This window comes from Scyliorhinus canicula, chromosome 9 (assembly GCF_902713615.1).
Source record: "Scyliorhinus canicula chromosome 9, sScyCan1.1, whole genome shotgun sequence".
Taxonomy (NCBI): domain Eukaryota; kingdom Metazoa; phylum Chordata; class Chondrichthyes; order Carcharhiniformes; family Scyliorhinidae; genus Scyliorhinus; species Scyliorhinus canicula.
The window spans coordinates 69,283,865-69,304,536 of NC_052154.1; the positions used below are offsets into that span (position 1 = coordinate 69,283,865).

The 20,672-nt window shown below is 46.7% G+C and overlaps 1 protein-coding gene across 4 annotated transcripts in view; it reads left to right on the forward strand.

Annotated features, from left to right (window-relative positions):
* Positions 1-309: 309 nt before the first annotated feature.
* Positions 310-20,672, forward strand: part of psme3ip1 (proteasome activator subunit 3 interacting protein 1) — a 137,526-nt gene continuing 117,163 nt past the window's right edge. For 2 of the 4 annotated variants that reach the window (XM_038806862.1, XM_038806865.1), the window contains exon 1: positions 310-441. The gene's annotated coding sequence lies outside the window, so the exon portion shown is untranslated. Of the gene's footprint in view, positions 442-689; positions 713-9,436; positions 9,583-20,672 lie in introns of those variants that run through there. The other 2 variants (XM_038806864.1, XM_038806863.1) reach the window with 2 other exon arrangements.

The following is a 20,672-nucleotide window of genomic DNA, read 5'->3' on the forward strand; positions in this document are numbered from 1 at the left end:
TCCATTAAAAATATTGATCTTGGCATAGCTCGTAATTATAGCATTACAAGATTATATTTACAGTTCCTGTTATAAAAAGTGACACAGAAAAATGTTGACAGCAGCTGCGGACTTAAAATTTTTCATAGGCTTTTAATATCAATATAGAAAGGTAGATATTTGAAACAAAGGACTAGAGTGCTGTGAATGCAAAATGCATTGTAGTATAAGCTTTATGAAAAAGAAAACATATAAACCCTTTTAAACATTATGGCTTTACAAATATCATGATGTGCATGAATAATAATTCAAGCCGAATGTTTAATTTATGTAATTTAGATAGATTTTCAGCAAGGTAAGGGGTGTGTGTATGTGCGGGGTCAGCGCCCGGAACCTCTCGACAGGAATCAGAGGCGGACGGAAGGAGTTGCGTGTGAGACAAGAAGAGCGGAGTAAGGAGAGGTGAGCGTGAGGCCCGGGTCGGGGGTCCGGCTGCTCCCGGGAACCAAGGGGCTGGGGGTGTCCCCGGGCCCGGCGAGGGGAGAGGGGGGGGATGTTGTTTGAATGCTGACCGGGCACCGGCTTCCTTTCCTGGGTTATTATTTCACTTCCTGCGGCCGGGCTCCCACCCCCTTCGGTTCGATGCCGGGACAAGTTGTTTATTTTCTTCACAATTTATTCGGGGCCTGTTTCCAGTGAATCCCGTGCGTTTAATATTGGCCTCCGGGCCCAGGTAATGAGGTGGCAGCATCACTGCCCAGAATCTCCCGAGAAACATGACTTTCTGAGATGTGGAACTGGTGTCTTTCCCCGAAAGCCTGGCATTTACATAGCGTCTTTCGCCACCTCAGAGCTCCACACGGTGCTTTGGAGTGGAGTCACCGTTGTAATGAAGGAAAACTTGGCACCCAATTTGTGCACTGCAAGAGCTCCCACTGGCAGCAATGTTTTCAGTGCTGGTTAAAGAAAAAAAAAATTAGTCAGGACACTGGGAACTTTCCTCGCAATCTTTCATTGGGTTGAGACTCAGACAAGGTGACAAAACCTCAAAATCAGAGCCAGGCTATTCAGGAGAAAAGCTGAGAAATATTTCTTGGAACAAAGTGTGGAATGCTTATGTAGAAGTGGCAGCTTTTCCTACATTACGGCAGTGATTATACTTCAAAAGTGCTTCCTTGGCTAGAAAATGCTTTGTTTGGCCGGTGACCCTGAAAAGTGTTATTAATATTGTTATCTTTGAAATGCCACGTCAATTAATGATTTTAAATTTGAGAATTGATCAGGGTTTTAAAAGGATATGGAGTCCAGGCAATTGGATGGAGTTAAGAGCCTGATCAGCCATGATATCATTGATTGACAGAACTGACTCCATGGGCTGATTGATGTACCCTGTTCCTATGTTCCTTGTGCATTTAAGTTCACATGAAAAGACAAGATAGTTGACACTTCAGTGCAATATTGAAAGAAGTCCTGAGAGTATGTTCTGGAATGGGGACAGAAGTCCTTTACCTCAGGGATAACAATGTTGACACTGAGTTAAGATTTACCGGATAGGACAAGGAATTCTGAGGATACTGCTGTTTCCTTTTACGGGGGTCATGAAGGTATTACTTCTTGATGCAATATTCAATGAAATCAATGTAATGACAACATGAATCATTAATCTCAGGCATTGCATAGGTGCTGCTCCTGTAGATATTTTTAAGATAGGGAGAAAAGAGAACTATATTTGTCATTTTGTTTAATAAATTTACAAATTTTATTGGGAAGATTGGATACATATTTTAATTAGAGGAAGATGCAGCAGAATGGATGGTGAACAGCGCAGTTGTATGAATTTTGAGTTGCTTGAGGAAAAAGCACAATGAGGAGGATGACTTTGCCTCTATGTTGTGAACCTCAATGCATTAATAGTTTTCTTTTGTTTTTGTTTGGCTGGGAAACAGGGTTGATGAGGCTAATGTGGTTGATGTGGTGTGCCTGGACTTTCAATAGGCATTTGATAACATGCCACATAACAAGCTTGTAAGTAGAGCCATGGAATAAAAGGGACAGGGCAGCATGGACACACAGTTAGCTGACTGACATGAGAGTACTGGTGGACAAAGTGGAGCACAGTGCAGTTGCCCAGGGATCTGAATCGCAACCACTGTTTTTCTTGCTAGAAATTAATGACCTGGATTGGATTGTGCAGGAATTTCAAATTTCAAAGTTTGCAGATGACACAAAACTTGGGAGTATTGCGAACTGTGAATAGACTTCAAGAGGACATAGGCTTATGGAATGAGTGGAGATGTGGCAGATGAAATATAATGCTGAGAAATGTGAGGTGATACAATTTGGTAGGAAGAATAAAGAGCGTTATATAAAGTAAAGGATACAATTCTAAAGGCGGTGCAGGAACAGAGGAACCTGGGGGCATTTATGCACAAATATGTGAAGATGGCAGAGCAGGTTGAGAAAGCAGAATTTATAAAGAGGCAAAACGCACAAAAACACATTACGATGAACCTTTATACAACATTGGCTTGGCCTCAGTTAGATTAATATATGTCCAATTATACATAGCACCCTTTAGGGAGGGTGTGAAAAAGATTTATATGAATGGTTCAATGGATGAGAGACTTTGGGTACATGGATAAATTGGTGAAGGTGGAATTTTTCTTACAGAAGGGAAGGTTGAGAAGAAATCTGATCGATGTATTCAAAATCATGAGTGGTCTGGGCGGGGGCAGCACGGTGGCCTAGTGGTTAGCACAACCGCCTCACGGCGCTGAGGTCCCAGGTTCGATCCCGGCTCTGGGTCACTGTCCGTGTGGAGTTTGCACATTCTCCCCGTGTCTGCGTGGGTTTCGCCCCCACAACCCAAAAATGTGCAGAGTAGGTGGATTGGCCACGCTAAATTGCCCCTTAATTGGAAAAAATAATTGGGTAATCTAAATTTAAAAAAAAAAAAGAAAAAAATGAGTGGTCTGGGCAGAGTAGATTGGGAGAAACTGTTCCCATTGATGGAATGGCTGAAAACCACAGGATGTCTTTAAAGTGTTTGTCAAAAGAACAAGGGGCGCGATTCTCCCAAAACGGGAGAAATCGTAAGGCTGGCGTCAAACCCGGGCGGGTTTGACGCCAGCGCGCCCCTTCCCGACCGGGAACCGATTCTGGTCCCCGGTCGGGGCTAGCAGCCCGACGCCGCAAGCTCCGGCATCACGGGCTTAATGAATTTCGTTAAGCCCGCTTGCCGGAGTTAGCGCCGGCTGACGCGTCATATGACGTCAGCCGCGCATGCGCGGATTGGAAGACTCCAACCCGCGCATGCGCGGATGACGTCATCGCGTATTTGCGCGAAACCCGCGCATGCGCGGGCCGGGATGCCCCTCAGCCGCCCCGCGAATGGATACTGCGGGGCGGCGGAAGGACAAATAGTGCGCGGGCATCGGGCCCGCTGCCCGCGATCGGTGCCCACCGATCGCGGGCCCATGGCACCCTTGGCACGGCCGTGGTACTGCCGTGCCAATCGGTGCCATGGTTATAAAAAGCGAGCTGTTCCCGCCATTTTTACGAACGGCCAGACCAGGTCTGTTTGCCGTTCGTAAAAACAGCGTAAAGGGCTGGGACTTCGGCCCATCGAACAGCTGTGAATCGCTGCCGGCCGTAAAAAAACGGCGGCAGCGATTCGTGTCGGGAGTTGGGCGGGGCGGGGGGGGGGGGGAGGGGGGAATAGCGGGAGGGCGGGAAAAATGTCGGGAATGCCCTCCCGCTATTCTCCGACCCGTCGTGGGGGTCGCAGAATTTCGCCCAAGATGTGGCATGTGGAAAAAATGTTAACATAGTAAGTAGTTTGGGTCTGGAACATGTTGCTCAGAATATGGTGAAACAAATTCGATCATGGCTTTCAAAAGAGAATTGGGTAAGTATCTGAAAGGAATACAGTGAAACTGCGATTGGTCAAACTCAGATAAAACAAATTTCCGGTTATGTCAAAGGCACCACCATTCCCACCTGCGGAGTAGCAAATTGCACAGACTGATGCATGTGATGAGCTGCAATTCTGCACTGGTAACTTTGGATTAGCTGAAGTTGCCTATGCTTATATGACTGTTGTGACCAATCAGTGGAATCATAGAATCATAAAATTTACAGTGCTAAGGAGGCCATTCGGCCCATCAAGTCTGCATCAGCCCTTGGAAAGAGCACCCTACTTAAGCCTAGGCTCCATCCTCTCCCCGTAACCCACCTAACCTTTTGGACACTAAGGGCCAATTTCTCATGGCCGATCCACCGAACCACATCTTTGCACTGTGGGAGGAAACTGGAGCAGCCGGAGGAACCCACGCACTCGTGGGGAGAAAGTGCAAACTCCATGTAGACCGTCACCTGAGACCGGAATTGAACCCAAGTTCTTGGAGCTGTGAGGCAGAACTATGCCACCATGCCGCCCATGGTACTTGACAACACGAGTGTGGAATTGTGGAACGTGATGCAAGCCATCATTTGACATCAAGATCTTCCAAAGCTTTCGAGTGTGACTAAACCTGAGAAAGTTAAAAGTGCTTTTGATCAGCTAGAAGGTAAAGTTGATGTATCAGATGGAAAACGATGGCTCCTACCTCTGGGATTTCCGTTGCAGCATGAAAACACTAAATACCTATTTGATTGCATTGACAACATAGTGGACAATATTGTGCACCTCCAAATACAGCATGCTAAGCAAAAAAAAGAGTACAGAGTTTCTGAGCTAATGCCCAATATTTTTCAATCCAAAGCTTCAGCCTTTTACAAGGTCGGTATCGTAAGGTGTGAGCAAATTGGGCAAAGAATTCTCACACTTTTATCTTAAATATTTTTTATTCTCCTTTTTCACATTCTCTCCCAAATTTACACCGAACAGTAAACAATAATCAGTAACAAATGTAATGTCAACCCCCATATAGAATTCTCACACTTAATGCTTTATTGTGTTTTAATTTGGCATTTGACTCTGTTGTTTTTGACATAGACTGCGTTTGTCAACATAACGGCTGACATAGAGATGTATTCAGGTTGTAATGGACCTTCCTCAACTACCACGATTTGTGGGTGGATCCCCTAGGATTTAACTCCTCTTTGGATTTTTCTGTAACTGAATTGCTCTCGGAGAGAGCCAGGGCAGACATGATACATCAAATGGCCACCTTCTGTGCTGTAACCATCCTATAATCCTATGATTTCTAAGGATGTCACGCCGCAGTTCTTCAACATAACAAATGAACTGTCTGAAAATTGGAACGACACATAGTTGACATATATATATAGTTCTCCGTATAAAACAGTCAATGTTTGGCAATGACAGAGGGCTTCTGAGAATACATTGGGTGTATTGCAACAAACATCTTTCTATCTTGCATTCTGTAATTTGTTGTGTATGGCAATTATTCAAGGCTGTGTCAAGTGGTACAAGTTCTCTTCATGCAACTCTGTTGGAAAGAATAAACGGAGGCATCGAAGAACAGAATTTGGGTAACACAAAAAAAAATTAGTTTAAAATTTGTCTTCTGATGCTGGAGCATCAGGATATTTGGATCCCTTCCCCTAGGCCTTTGTCTGTACCTCAAGCCAACTTAGGCACTCCCAGGTGGCTGGTCTTACTGGCCCATGATTTCCCCCATATCATTAATAGTTGCTCATCTGAGATTGGTGGCTTTCCATAGTGGGAGTTCTGGTCACCTGCTTCATGGACTTCCATATCACAGTTTATTAATTACAGTCCAACAGCACTCAGTCTGAGTAGCAATGACATCAATGTAGTTGAAGTGTTGTTAATTAGCCGGGAAATGTGATGCATCTGTCATTTAGCCCACAACCAGAGTTCGTAGTGGTAAGTATGAATTCTAGTCATTTGAGTCAGGTATTGAGACAGATCATCTCTCAATTTGGTGCTAACAACAAACCACAATGGGGATATGAAAATTCAGGAAACTATTTTAAAAAAAATAAACAATTTTATTGAGGTAGTTTTTGGCTTTGTAAACAGTTACAGACATCAACAGAAAGAAAGCAAAAAAGGCAAAAATGTGCAAACATCCATGTACTTTCAATACTTCAATACTTCAGTCGTAACATACTGCACAAGCCCGCTCCTCTCCCACCGGTACTACCCGCCATTTTTTCCCTCCTACTCTTACCCCCCCCCCTGCTGACGCTCACTCTCCCGCAAAGAAGTCAATAAATGGTTGCCACCTCCGGGCGAACCCCTGTACAGATCCCCTCAAGGCGAACTTAATTTTTTCCATACCCAGGAAACTCGACACGTCCGCAAGCCACAACTCAGTCTTCGGGGGCTTTGAGTCCCTCCACACCAATAGTATTTGTCGCCGGGCTATCAGGGAAGCAAAGGCCAAAATATCGGCCTCTTTCTCCCCCTGGACTCCCGGGTCTTCCGAAACCCCAAAGATTGCCACCCCTGGACTCATCACCACCCTTGTTTATAGCACCCGGGACATGATCCCCGCAAATCTCTCCCAGTACCACCTCAGCTTAGGGCATGCCCAAAACATGTGAACGTGGTTCGCTGGTCCTCCCGTGCACCTAGCGCATTTGTCCTCTACCCCAAAGAATTTGCTCATCCGAGCCACCGTCATGTGGGCCTGGTGAACGACCTTAAATTGAATCAGGCCGAGCCTGGCACATGTCGCGGTCGAATTTACCCTACTCAGGGCTTCTGCCCACAGCCCGTCCTCCATTTCCCCGCCTAGCTCCTCCTCCCATTTAAGTTTCAGTTCCTCTGTCTGGGACCCTTCCTCCCTCATGAGCACCTTAGATATACCCGAGACTCTACCCTCCCCTTCTTCCCGCGCTAGAGACTATTCTGTCTAGGATCCCCATTGGCGGGAGGCGTGGGAAAGATGGGACCTGTCTACGAACAAAGTCCCGCAACTGTAGGTATCTAAAATCATTTCCCCTTACCAGCCCAAATTTCTCCTCCAAGCTCCTCAAACTCGCAAAGCTCCCTTCCAGGAACATATCGCCCACCCTTCCCACCCCCGCCCGCCGCCATACTTGAAACCCCCCATCCATACTCCCGGGGGAAAACAGATGGTTGTTCGCAAATTGGCGCCCAAACCGACGCCCCCGTCTCCCCTACATGCCTCCTCCACTGGCCCCATATCCGCAGGGTCACCACCACTACCGGGCTGGTGGAGTACTTGGTCGGCGGCAGCGGTAGAGGAGCCGTGACCAGGGCTGCCAAGCTGGAGCCCCTGCACGAAGCCGCCTCCACCCACTCCCAGATAGACCCCGTACCCACCATCCACTTCCTTATCATAGCGATGTTGGCCGCACAGTAATAATTAATCAGACTCGGCAAAGCCAGCCCTCCCTCGCTGCGGTTCCTCTCCAACATCGCCTTCTTCACCCGCGGGGATTTTCCCGCCCAGACAAAGCTCATGATCATCCTGTTAACTCTTTTGAAGAAGGACTGTGGAACAAAGATCGAGATGCACTGAAAAACAAACAGAAATCTGGGGAGGATTGTCATCTTTACAGTCTGCACCCTCCCTGACAGCGGGAGTGCATCCCATCTCCGAAACTCTCCCTTCATTTGCTCCACCACCCTGGCCAAATTTAACTTGTGCAGCCTGCCCCAGTCTCGTGCCACCTGGATTCCCAAATACCGGAAATTTTCCTTAACCAGCCTAAACGGTAGCCCTCTCAATCTGTTCTCCTGGCCCCTTGCTTGTACCACAAACATTTCACTCCTGAGAACTGGCTGAACTTCCTCAACATTCCCAGTATACTTCCCATCCTGGCCACTGGGTCCGACACGTACAGGAGCAGGTCGTCTGCGTAAAGAGAGACCCTATGTTCTACCCTGCTCCTCACCATCCCCTTCCATCCCTCTGTGGCTCTCAGTGCAATCGCCAGCGGCTCTATGGCCAGCGCAAACAGCAGCGGGGAGAGCGGGCAGCCCTGTCTGGTCCCTCGGTACAACCTAAAGTACTTCGACACTTCTCTGTTAGTCCTGACGCTGGCCCTCGGGCCCGATATAATAATTTGATCCAATCTACCAATCCCTCCCCGAACCCAAACCGTCCGAGCACCTCCCATAGATAGTCCCATTCCACCCGGTCAAAGGCCTTCTCGGCGTCCATCGCCACCACTACCTCCACCTCCCTACCCGCCGGGGGCATCATTATCACATTAAGTAATCTTCTCAGGTTGGCCGCCAGCTGCCTACCTTTCACGAACCCAGTTTGGTCCTCCTCAATCACCTCCAGTACGCAGTCCTCCATTCTAACCGCCAGTAACTTTGCCAGGAGCTTGGCGTCAACATAATCAGGGGGATTGGCCTGTATGACCCGCACACCTCCGGGTCTTTATTCAGGAAACTATTTTTACCTTCCACATAATTGTTGGACAAGACCATTGGTATTGCTTACTACTGTGAATATAGATATATTGTGGGTTTTTTTGGTTTACTTTTTATGTTTATAGTTGAATGGATTTTTCTGAAAACATGCATAAGTTGGCTGCTGCAATGGATGTGTGTGTACATTATCTCTCAAGCTGTGTGCAGTGACTAAAGATTAGATTTGTTCAAGAGCTATAACCTAGCTTCTCGTGACTTCTGAGAAATATAGAATAGAATTGTAGAACAGTTGCAACATTAGATTTAGATTTAGAACAGTACAGCACAGAACAGGCCCTTCGGCCCTCGATGTTGTGCCGAGCAATGATCACCCTACTCAAACTCACGTATCCACCCCATACCCGTAACCCAACAACTCCCCCTTAACTTACTTTTTAGGACACTACGGGCAATTTAGCATGGCCAATCCACCTAACCCGCACATCTTTGGACTGTGGGAGGAAACCGGAGCACCCTGAGGAAACCCACGCACACACGGGGAGGACGTGCAGACTCCGCACAGACAGTGACCCAGCCGGGAACCGAACCTGGGACCCTGGAGCTGTGAAGCATTGATGCTAACCACTATGCTACCGTGCTGCCCTTAGAAGGAGGTGTTGTGGCCTGTTCGTCTACAAGAGCCATTCACAGTTCTACTCGCCTATTTATTCCCTGTGGCCCTCCAAATTTTCATCTTTAAATAATGCTTCAATTCCCTTTTGAAAGCTAGGGGCTGGTTTTGCTAGGGGCTGGTTTTGCACAGCAGGTTAAATAGCTGGCTTGTAAAGCAGAGCAAGGCCGACAGCGAGGATTCAATTCCCGTACCAGCCTCTCCAAACAGGTGCCGGAATGTGGCACCTATAGGCTTTTCACAGTAACTTCATTTGAAGCCTACTTGTGACAATTAGATTTTCAATTCAATTTCATGGTTGTACCTACCTCCATTATATTCTTGGGCAATGAATTCCAGTTTCTAACCACCTGCTGTGTTTAATTTTTTTTCCTAATTTTGGTATTGCTACTTTTGCCAATCACCTTAAATTGATGTCCTTTGTTTATTGATCCTTTCACCAGGGAACAGTTTCTGTCTCTGCTCTGTCCAAGCCCTGTATGATTTTGAACACCTTCATCAAATCCCTCTCCACCTCTCTTCCAAGGGGAACAGTCCAAGCTTCACAATTCCATCCATTTTCAAATGCTTTCCCTCGCTGCAAGGAAAGGTGAGAGATTTATCTTCACCTCCTTTATTTAAACCCCCCCTCCCCCATCCTCCCCCAAAAGCTCCACTGGCTAAATGGTTTACTCCTTTCCTCAAGTTCCAAATCAGTAGCCGTGCCAGACCTGTAGCATCTAATGTTAAAAATGTAAAACTCAAAATGGTCTTCAGACATAATCTCTGTTTGAAAGGCAAAGATCTTTGCAGAACTCAGAAATTGAATGGACAAGAGTACCGAACCTCGACCCATACCCAAAATCTGGATGACTTTATTGTTGTTATCCCATATCCTGCATATTGTATTAATACAATTAGACACAGGAACCTTCAGATTTCTGAAAATGTTTTGCAATCTGAACAAATCTGATTTTTCTGCCAGTTGCAACAAGTGGATCCCCAGCATCGTATAGGTCTGGACAAGGGAAAAGTACAAAAGTTGCTCCTATTCAACCTCATACCACAGCTTTTAGCTTTCAAAGCTAATTGGCATACATTGCTCCTGACCTATTCCTAGCAAAATTGTAAAAAATATTTGTTGATTTTGATATCTCTTGAAAGTTTCTTTTCATATACCTTTTTGTTGTCCTGCTATTTATTTTGCTGTTCTTTGTATCTTTCCCAATCACCAAGATCTCATTTGGTGTTAACGCTTTTTAGTTAACGCTTTTAGTTTTATGTTGTCTCTTTAATTGTCGATAGCTGTCTTCTTTGGAAAGTAAAACTCTTGGCTTAAGAGATATAAATTGACACTGTATCACATTTAATTTTATTTTGAACACCTCCCACAGACCTTCTGTCAGTTTATCCATTAACAGATTTTCCTAGTTTGCTGCAGACAGTCCGTCTCATCCCATTGAAATTAGCTTTGCCTAAATCTAGAATGTTAGATCTCATTTTGCATCTCAAAAATTACATTGAACTTGATTATATTGTGATCACTTTGAGATAGATGTTCACGCACTGATAGGCTGTTAGCTAATTTTGCTTTTCCAGAAAGCAAGTTGGTGAAGGGTAGTATTGGAGCTAATCTTTCAATCAGTCTTAATATTTTTTAACAGAGTGAAATATTGCAACAATTTGCTTTGTTGCTCGTTCTGGTTAGTGTGCTTTACACTCAATTGGCTCTGTTTTATTACCTTGCTCTAGAGTCGCCAGGTATCTTTATGATACCACCACGAGATTCAAGTTCAAGTGCTGATCAATAACTCGGTACACCAATTAGTAAGGTTCAAATCAAAACACGTTTATTGTATACACAGTTAATCGCTACTCCTGCATAAATACTACAAAACTAGACTATCTCTACCACTACAGGCCAATACTTATCTTTGGAAAGGAACCCACTGGGTCAGGGAACAATGGCCTCTTGTTCAATCCTGTGGCTGCGGGCTTCCAACTGGTCCGGACTAAGGGTGGGGGCGTCTATCTCGTAGCGTGCGTTGACTGGACACTTGTCGGTGTAGCTGTTAGCTAGGCCTCTCCTTCTCATGGTCAAGAGTTCTTCCAAGCTGCTAAGATGTTCTGCTGGGAGGGCCGGCTAAGAGAGTGAATTGAACTTGGGACCTGTCTTTTATAGGCCCCAGGGGCTTCGCGCCCTTCTGGGCAGACCCCGTTCCTGCCTCCAATCGATTGGATCACGTACCAATCGATCGGTTTAAATTCCCCTGGGGCTGTTCCCTGATTGCTGGGCGTTCCTTGGGTGCTCGTTAGCCTCTTTTGTCTTGGACTCCTGCTGGCGCCGAGGAGTCTGACTTGTTTTGACCGTTCTCGATTGTTACCATTGTGCCCGGGAATCGCTCATTAATATTCAGATTGCTGGTTTCAATGCTGTCTGCTTTCTGCGAGTCGAATATACAGGAAAACTTTGCAAACTGCTTGCTTCTCTGAGCCTGTCCATTTTTCCCTGCGTTCTTTGCGAATCTTCATCTTAAACTAGGGAAGTGGTCAACCCAGGTGGCTACAGCTTCCTTACTCAACTACACCTCTTTCAGTGTCTCTTCATATATGTTCAATTGAAACCCCAATTAATGGCCACCATCTGCATATAATCTAGTACAACTAATATGCAATTAACATCTGAATCATTTCTCACTGTTAAAACTAACAGAAGCAATTTGTGATAATAAATTAACCAAAAGCATTGTAGACCACTAATTTTACACCATGGTTTGGACTGTTATATCACAAGAGTAATTTCGAGTTTGTTACTAATTGACGCTTTCCTGATGTTGGATTTGGAGTACCACCAATGCAGTTTAACTTCAACATAGACTTTGTGGAAACCGAGTTTCTACCTGCAAATCATGTATTGAATAGGAATTTCTCTTTGCATGTGTATTCTGCAAAGAGATCCCTTACTACCAGTACCTAACAATACTCAATTTATTATGTAAAGTAAATCATAAAGAGAATCTGCCCTACTCATGGTTTTGGTCACAGCAGATGGTTCTGTGTATGATATTCATTATCTGATTAAACATGTTACTACTTCAATGTGTATGAACTCAGCTGTTTGCGCAATGAAGCAGTAATTACATTGAAAATTTGCTTATTTCCTTGTATAATCCCTCTCAATCATTTTGAAAAGTATTCTCTTTAGATTTCTAGTGATTTGATGATTCATTGGCTGAGAGGGTGAACCCCTCTCCAAGTCGTTGTTCTTCATACATGAAATTGTAGAACGAGTGCGGGTTATTTTGAGCAGGTGACAGGAGTTTGCAGCTCAGCCCATTCCTGTTTTCATGTCTCTGAATCGCAGGTTGTGGATTAATGCCGTATCCTAGAGTCTTGAGCACACAATCTCAGTTGACAGTCCAGTACAGTCAAGAGGAAGCACAGCCCTGTCAGAAGTTCCGTCTATTGGGTGAGATGTTAAAGTAATGCCCCATCTGCCCTTTTGAATGGGCGTAAAACTTTTGACAGCAATAATTGAAGAAGATCAGGGCACAGCCCATAAGTCCCAGCTAATGCTTTTCCCTGAACCAAGATTATTAAAGTAGATTGTGGATCAATTATCCCATTGTTTATCTTGTCTAAGTCTGTCATAATCTTGAAAGCCTCTATCAAATCTCCCTTCCTTCATGGCGAACAACATCAGCTGACATGACTCAGTGGAACCATTCTCGCTTGAGTCAGATGGTTGTGGGTTCAAGATCTGCTCCAGAGGCTTCAGTGTAAAATTCAGACTGATACTTCAGTATAGCACTGCGGACGTGTTGTACTGTCATATTTGCGACCTTAGCATCTTGTAGATGGTATACACTGCTGCCACTACAGAAAGTACAATCTGTACTCTTCTGTCATTAGCACTCTGTGAATCCTCAATCTCTTTTATTCTGCCATGGTCTCTGTGGCGCAATTGGTTGGCCTGCTTGACTGTGCCCACACCCGGTTGTTAATGGATACTTTGGCTGCAAGAAAATACTTCCCAGCATTTCCAGTCTAACTTTGTCATTAAATGAAGTCCAAGATCCCATATACTTTGCTTACTACTGCCTCAATGTGCCCTGCCACCTGCAAAAATCTGTATATTTTACTCCCTTGCCTTTTACGCTTATTGGAATATATCTGAGGCATCTCTTCCTGAAAGATCATCAAGTGTTCCATTACGGTTTAGAACATAGGACATAGATTCCATTTTTCCATGGCTCGATTCCTTCTTAGCTCAGTGAAATTAGCCTTCTTCCAACATAGAAATTCTACATAAAGGTTGTTCCTGCTCTTCACCATTACTAATCTAAACCTTATGATACGATGATCACACTTCCCCCAAATGTTTCCGCACAAGCATTTGGCCCAATTCATTCCCCAGCAAGATCCAGCAATGCTTCCTTTCCAACTGGGCTGAGAATCATACTAATCCAAGAAGTTCTCCTGAACATTTCTATGAAATGTGTTAGATTCTATGAAATGTGTTAGATAGGGTGGACAGCGAGAGCCTTCTCCCGCGGATGGAGGTGGCTAGCACGAGGGGACATAGCCTTAAATTGAGGGGTAATAGATATAGGACAGAGGTCAGAGGTGGGTTTTTTACGCAAAGAGTGGTGAGGCCGTGGAATGCCCTACCTGCAACAGTAGTGAACTCGCCAACATTGAGGGCATTTAAAAGTTTATTGGATAAGCATATGGATAATAAGGGCATAGTGTAGGTTAGATGGCCTTTAGTTTTTTTCCATGTCGGTGCAACATCGAGGGCCGAAGGGCCTGTACTGCGCTGTATCGTTCTATCTCTCTAACACATTTAGATACTCCCCATCCTCCTTGCTCTTTAATATCTATCGCAATCAATATTTAGGTATTTAAAACTCCTAGTATAATCTCCCTATAGTTCTTGCACATTCCTGTGATTTCCCTGCAGATTATTGCTCATGCGTGCTCTCACTCGTGCACACCCATTTGGAAGCCTCTCAAATTACTCCCAAGTGTGATCTTCCCTTTCTTGCTTCTCAACTCTGACCAAATGGACTCTGTTCTTATCGCTCAAGGAAATCCTCTTCAATACTAGTGTCTCCCCACTCCTTACTGCCACCTTGCCTACCTTTTTTCCTTCTCTATCTTTCTGAACATTTTTTATCCTTGTACATCACATTTCCAATCATAGAATTCTTAAAGTGCAGAAGGAAGACTATTTGGCCCATCAACCCTTGGAATGAGTACCCTACCAAGGCCCACGCCCCCATCCCAGTAACCCCACCTGACCTTTTGGACACAATGGGGAACTTTTAACATGGCCAATCCACCTAACCTACATATCTTTGGATTCTGGGAGGAAACCAGAGCACCTGGATGAAACCCATGCAGACACGGGGAGAAAGTGCAAACTCCACACAGCCACTCGAGGTCGGAATCGAACCCGGGTCCCCAGTGCTGTGAGGCAGCAGTGCTAACCACTGTGTTGCCCTCAGTGTTTGAAAGCCATGTTTCTGCTATTGCACCAACATCATATATTCTCTCACTGCTCTTTGTGATTGTAGCTGGTCAATCTTATTCATCACACTTTGTGTGTTTTCTTCCATGCACTGTAATCCCATCTTTCTTAGTCTGTTCCTACTTGTGCTCTCGGTAGCATTGTGGATAGCACAATGGCTTCACAGCTCCAGGGTCCCAGGTTCGATTCCGGCTTGGGTGACTGTCTGTGCGGAGTTTGCACATCCTCCCCGTGTGTGCGTGGGTTTCGTCCGGGTGCTCCGGTTTCCTCCCACAGTCCAAAGATGTGCAGGTTAGGTGGATTGGCCATGATAAATTGCCCTTAGTGTCCAAAATTGCCCTTGGTGTTGGGTGGGGTTACTAGGTTATGGGGATAGGGTGGATGTGTTGACCTTGGGTAGGGTGCTCTTTCCAAGAGCCGGTGCAGACTCGATGGGCCGAATGGCCTCCTTCTGCACTGTAAATTCTATGATCTATGATCTATCTCCTCTGGTACTGTCCAACTTTACCGTATTCTTTTCTACTTCTACATGCTGTTGACTGTACCCCTGCCAATTTAATTTAAATTATCCCCTGCCAAACTAGTGAACCTCCCCACGAGGAAATTGGTCCCAGTCCTGTTGAAGTGCAATCTGTCCCTCTTGAATGGGTGCCTTCTGTCCTAGCTCCTGAAAATCTGACTTTTAGTACTTCAGTATCTGCTCTTTCTCTGCCATTGGGACTAATGTGCACCACACCTGCCGAATATTGTGCATCCTCTTTCTCCATGATGTTCTTGACAATATGGTGGAAGCAGATTTAAAAAAAAAAAATCTTTAAGAAAAGCTTTTCAAATATAACATCATCACAACCATATTCAAACAACAATTACAATATTTCATCCTGCCCTACTCCTCCCAAAATCATACCCAAAAGGAACAAAAAACACACTTTCCACCACCCCCACCCCAAACATCTAATGGTGACCAGCTCCCTGAAGTGGGAAATGAATGACTGGCATCTCAGATAGAACCCTTCTGTTGACCCTGTCTGGATATACTTAATATTTTCTAAGTGTAAGAACACAATCAGGTCACTTAACTACACCACGGCACTGGGCAGGACCAAAGACGTTCATCCAAACAGCAGATGCGTTCGGGCTATTAGCAAGGTGAAAGCCAGAGCACCTGTCTGTGCCCCCGTTTGCAGCTCCAGTAAATCTGAAGCCTCAAAGAAAGCCACCAAAGGGCAAGGCTTCAGCTCATCCCCGAGAATTCCTGACATGGTGCGGAAGAAGGAGACCCAAAAGCTTAGAACAAAACCAGAACATGTACAAATGATGTGCTGGACCCCTAGAACACTGCTTGCACCTGCCATCTACGTCCGAGAAGATCCCATTCATCTGTGCCCTTGTCAAATATGCCCCAGGAACCACTTCAAACTGAATTAGGCTGTCTTGTGCACAAAAAGGTGAGTTGACCCTATGTAGAGCCCCTCTCCACCCTCATCCCCCCCCCCCCCCCCCCCCCCCCCCCCCAAAACACCTGGCCTAGTTCCTCCTCCCACTTAATGTTAACCTCATCCAGTGGAACCTGTTTCATTGACACGAGCCAACTGTAATTGTCTGAATTGTTTTTTCTGACTTCCGGTGGTGGCCATGGTGTGAGTGGTCGTACATGGGGCAGCTCCTGGTTAAAGGTGTAGATAAGAGCTCTTTTTACCCGAAATGGGGTGCAACTTCAACGGAAAGTGCAACTGAAGATCGGGGGAGAAGTGCCCCCCCCCCCCCCCCCCCCCAACAACTTGGGAGTGGTATGTCTACTGGTTTGGTCCTGGCAGAAGAAGGTGACGGACTTGGCCAAGGAGTTGGAAGGGACCTGAGATGCAGCAGCCAGTCGAAGGGTGGTGGAGGGGAAATGCCAGTGCAAGTAGCAAAGCTCCAGATGGAACAGTTGATGGCCTTTTTCAAGGAAGAGTTCCATCAGAAAAAAAGGAGATGCAGGAGGATCTGTCGAAGACGATCCAAGGGCTGTGGCATCACCCCTGAAGGAATTGATGGAGAGGGTGGAGAAATGCCCGGAGGCACAGGGATTGCAGATCTGAGAGATTGAGAGGGTGATGCCGGACCATAGCGGTCGGGTGGTGGCACTGGAGGTGGGGGTGGGGCTCTTACAAGACCGTTGCAAGACGTTGAGAGCAAAGGTAGAGGAGCAAGAAAATAGATAGAGAAGGTAGAATCTGCGGATAGTGGGCCTGTCCCAAGGAGTGGAAGGTGTGAGTGGCATGAGGTACGTTTTGTGAATGCTGGCGGGATTGGTGGCGGAGGGGGTGCTGGACAAGACCCCTGAGGTGGACAGAACGCACAGGTCACTTGAGGCAGAAGCCAAGAGCAGGGGAGCTGCTGCAGGTGGTGATCGTGAAGCTCCACAAGTTCGTGGAGAAGGAAAAGATTCCGAAGTGGGCCAGGGAGAAGCGCAACTGCGAATGGGAGGGGAGCAAGGTCAGAAAATACCAGGACTTTGGTGCTGAACTTGCAAAATGGCGTGTGGGGCTCAACAGGGCCAAGGCGGCGCTATACCGACAAATGATCAGGTTTGGGATGCTCTACCTGGCGAAACTATGGGCGACCTAAGCAGGCCGGGAATACTATTTTGAGACCCCCAGAAGCGGCCAATGACTTTATCAAGGAGCATAAACTGGGGGAGAGCTTAACTGAAAAACTTTGGGAGACGGAGGTGCTGGCACTTTGAAATAATTAAGAACATGGGTAGAGTGGGGTTTTTTGTTCCTTTCCTCTGATGTGTTTTTTTTTCTTTTTATGGATGGGGGGGGGGGCACGGTATCATAGTGGTTAGCACAGTTGCTTCACAGCTTCAGGATCCCAGGTTCGATTCCCGCTTGGGTCACTGTCTGTGTGGAGTCTGCACGTTCTCCCTGTGTGTGCGTGGGTTTCCTCCGGGTGCTCCGGTTTCCTCCCACAGTCCAAAAGTGTGCAGGTTAGGTGATTTGGCCAGGCTAAATTGCCCTTAGTGTCCAAAAAGGTTGGGTTGGATGGGGTTTCTGGGTTACAGGGATGGGGTGGGAGGTGTGGGCTTAGGTGCTCTTTCCAAGGGCTGGTGCAGACTCGATGGGCCGACTAGCCTCCTTCTGCACTGTACATTCTATGAAAGGGTAGCTGGGGTGAAAAGTTTGTAAGGGGATGGCTGTCCCCACCCCCCTCCTGCTGCCTGGGGCTGTTTTTTTTTTCTTTTTGTTTGGCTTCGGGGGAGGTGACCTGTGGTTCAAGATGAGTCTTTGTTTGAGTGGGGGAAGGGAAGGTCAGTGGGGAGCCTGCACAGAACAGAGATGTGAGGGGATGGGGTTAGCAGGAGGAGCCTTTGGGCAGGAGTTGCCACGCTGGCAGGTAATGCTGGCGAACGGAAGTGAGGTGGGGGAGAAGGCTGAGAGAGATGGCCGTGGGGGGAGGGGCAGGGTAAGGGTGGGGGGAGAGGGAGGATTTGATTTGATTTATTATTGTCACATGTATTGGTATACAGTGAAAAATATTGTTTCTTGCATGCTGTACAAACAATGCATACCATAGATAGGGAAGGAAGAAGAGGCTGCAGAATATAATGTTACAGTTATAGCAAGGTGTAGAGAAAAGATCAACTTTATACGAGGTAGGTCCATTCAAAAGTCTGATGGCAGTAGGTTTGAATTGGTTGGTACGTGACCGTAAACTTTGGTATATTTTTCCTGACGGAAGAAGGTGGAAGAGAGCATGTGCAGGGTGCGTGGGGTACTTAATTATGCTGGCTGCCTTTCCGAGGCAGCAGGAATTGTAGACTGAGTCGATGGATGGGAGGTTGGTTTGCGTGAAGAATTGGGCTACATTCACAACCTTTTGTAATTTCCTGCGGTATAGGGTAGAGCAGGATCCATACCAGGCTGTGATACAACCAGAAAGAATGCTTTCAACGGTGCATCTGTAAAAGTTGGTGAGTGCCGTAGGTGACATGCCAAATTTCCTTAGTCTTCTGAGAAAGTAGAGTCGTTGGTGTGCTTTCCTAACTATAGTGTCGGCATGGGGGGACCAGGACAGGTTGTTGGTGATCTGGAGGAGGAGAGGTTGGAGAAAAAACATGGTCAGGGGCCATCTTGGATGGGCCAGGTACAGGGTGAAATTAACAGGGGTAGAGCTGAAAGGTGAGGATGGCAGACGATGGAGGGGAATGGAGGCGTAAGTCCCCGATATGTCTGATAACATGGATCGTGCGAGGGCTCAATGGACCGGTGAAGAGCTTTCTGGTCTTAGCGCATCTAAGGAGTTTAAAAGCGGAGTTGGTCTTTCTGCAGGAGACATGAAGGACCAGGTTAGGCTGAGGAAGGGATGGGTGAGTCAGGTTTTTCACTCGGGGGTTGATTCAAAGTCGCGGGGAGGGCGGCAATTTGAAGAGTAAGAAAGCGGGGTTTGTGAGTGGGAAGGAAGTGAGGGACCTGAGTGGGGTATTAGAAGGGATGCCGGTGGTATTGGTGAATGTGTATGTACCGAATTGGGGCGATGTAGGCAGCAATTCCGGACTTAGCCACGCGTCAATTGATTATGGGAGGAGATTTTAATTGTGTCTGAGAGGCAGGATAGATGGGTCAATGGGTAGAATGAGTGGCAAAAGAGCTGGGTGGATTAAAAGATGATATGGTGGGTCCCGTGGCACTTCAAGAACCCAGGGGAAACTGACTTTTTCTAATTTTCGCATGTGTATAGTGTGTATTCAAGAATCGATTTTTGTGGTGAGCGGTAGATTTCGGTTGGGTGGAGGGGGCAAAATACGCGGGGATAGTTATCTCGGACCATGCGCTTCACTGGCTGGAGATTCGGCTTAGATCGGGATAGGAGCAGAGGTCGGGTGGAGGCTTCATCTGGAGGTGTTGGCAGATGGAGGGTTTTGTGACAAAATGCGGGCTGTGAGTAAAGATGCAGAATTGAACCAAAATGGGGAGGTGTCGGTGACCACTTTTTGAATAGCGCTAAAAGTGATGGTCTGAAGGCGGCACAGTCGCGCAGTGGTTAGCACTGCTGCCTACAGCGTTGAGGACCTGGTTCAATCCCAGACCCGGGTCGCTGTCTGTGTGGAGTTTGCACATTCTCCCAGTATCTGCATGGGTTTCACCCCCACAACCCAAAGATGTGCAGGTTCGGTGGATTGAACACACTAAATTGCCCCTGAATTGGGGAAAAAAGTAATTGCATACTCAATTTATGAAAAGTGGTGGTCTGGGGCACTGATTATCTCAGTCAAGGCACAAGCTGATAGGGAAAGGAGGGAGGAATATGAACGAGATAGTGGAGGTAGATTGGCGAGGAGGAAAGCATTACAGGGGCAATTTGATAGGTTGACGATGGGTAGGACAGCTGCATAGGGCATGTGGGTTGCAGTAACAATGTGGGGAGAAGGCGAGTCGAATAGTAGCACAACAGCTACGGAGGCAGGCCGCATCCAGGAAAATATTGAAGATATGGACTGGGGCAGGGAATGTCGTGTCGGAGCCGGGAAAGGTGAAGGACTGGGGCAGGGGGTGTGATGTTGGAGCTGGGGAAGATAAACGTGGTGTTTGGGATTACGATGAGTAGTTTTACAGGGCGGAGCCGGGGGGTGTCGAGGGGGCCATGGGACGGTTCTTAAATGAACTGGAATTTCCATGGTTGGAGGAAGAGAAGAGGCAGGCGCTAGAGGAGCCCTTGGGGTTGAGGGAGACATTGGATAGTATAAGAGGTATGAAGTAGAGGAAGGCCCCAGGGCCGCCCGATGGTTACCCGGCAGAATTCTATAAGAAGTTCGCGACAGACCTGGCACCACATATCGTGGGAACATTTAATCAGGGGTTGGATAAGGGGGAGCTGTCGGAGATGATGACGCAGGCAACGATTACAATACTAAAAAGGGAGAAGAACCGGTTCGAATGTGGGTCCTATACAGCCATATCGCTGTTAAATACAGACATGAAAATGCTGGCTAAGTTGGTGGTGGGAAGGATGGAAGGTTGTGTCCCAGGGGTGATTGCAGAGGACCAAACGGGCATCGTAATGGGCAGGCATCTTTCAAGTAATATAAGGCAGCTATTAAACATGATCGTAACCCTGTCGAGAGCCCAGATGCTGGAAGTAGTGGTGTCCATTGGCGCGGAGAGGAATTCAACCGGTGGAGT